The sequence below is a fragment of the Sphaeramia orbicularis genome, chromosome 9 (assembly GCF_902148855.1).
Source record: "Sphaeramia orbicularis chromosome 9, fSphaOr1.1, whole genome shotgun sequence".
NCBI classification, from domain to species: Eukaryota; Metazoa; Chordata; class Actinopteri; order Kurtiformes; family Apogonidae; genus Sphaeramia; species Sphaeramia orbicularis.
In genome coordinates this window covers 8,143,850-8,144,066 of record NC_043965.1, presented here as the reverse complement: position 1 = coordinate 8,144,066, position 217 = coordinate 8,143,850, and positions in this window count along the sequence as shown.

Genomic DNA, 217 nt, shown 5'->3' with positions numbered 1-217 from the left:
TCGTTCTTACTTATTTGTAATTTATACTTTTACTTTCCTCACAAATGCCCGTAAAACACTTAGTGGATGATCTCAGGCTGATTTGTCAGCTGCATGTGTGGGCTTCACACACATAAGTGCAGTTAAAGAGGGTGAGAGGAAGCGAAATATCAGACCATGTCAAAAGCTCTGACCAAACCCACAGCTTTAAACTATATAATGCACGCCCTTTTTTTGA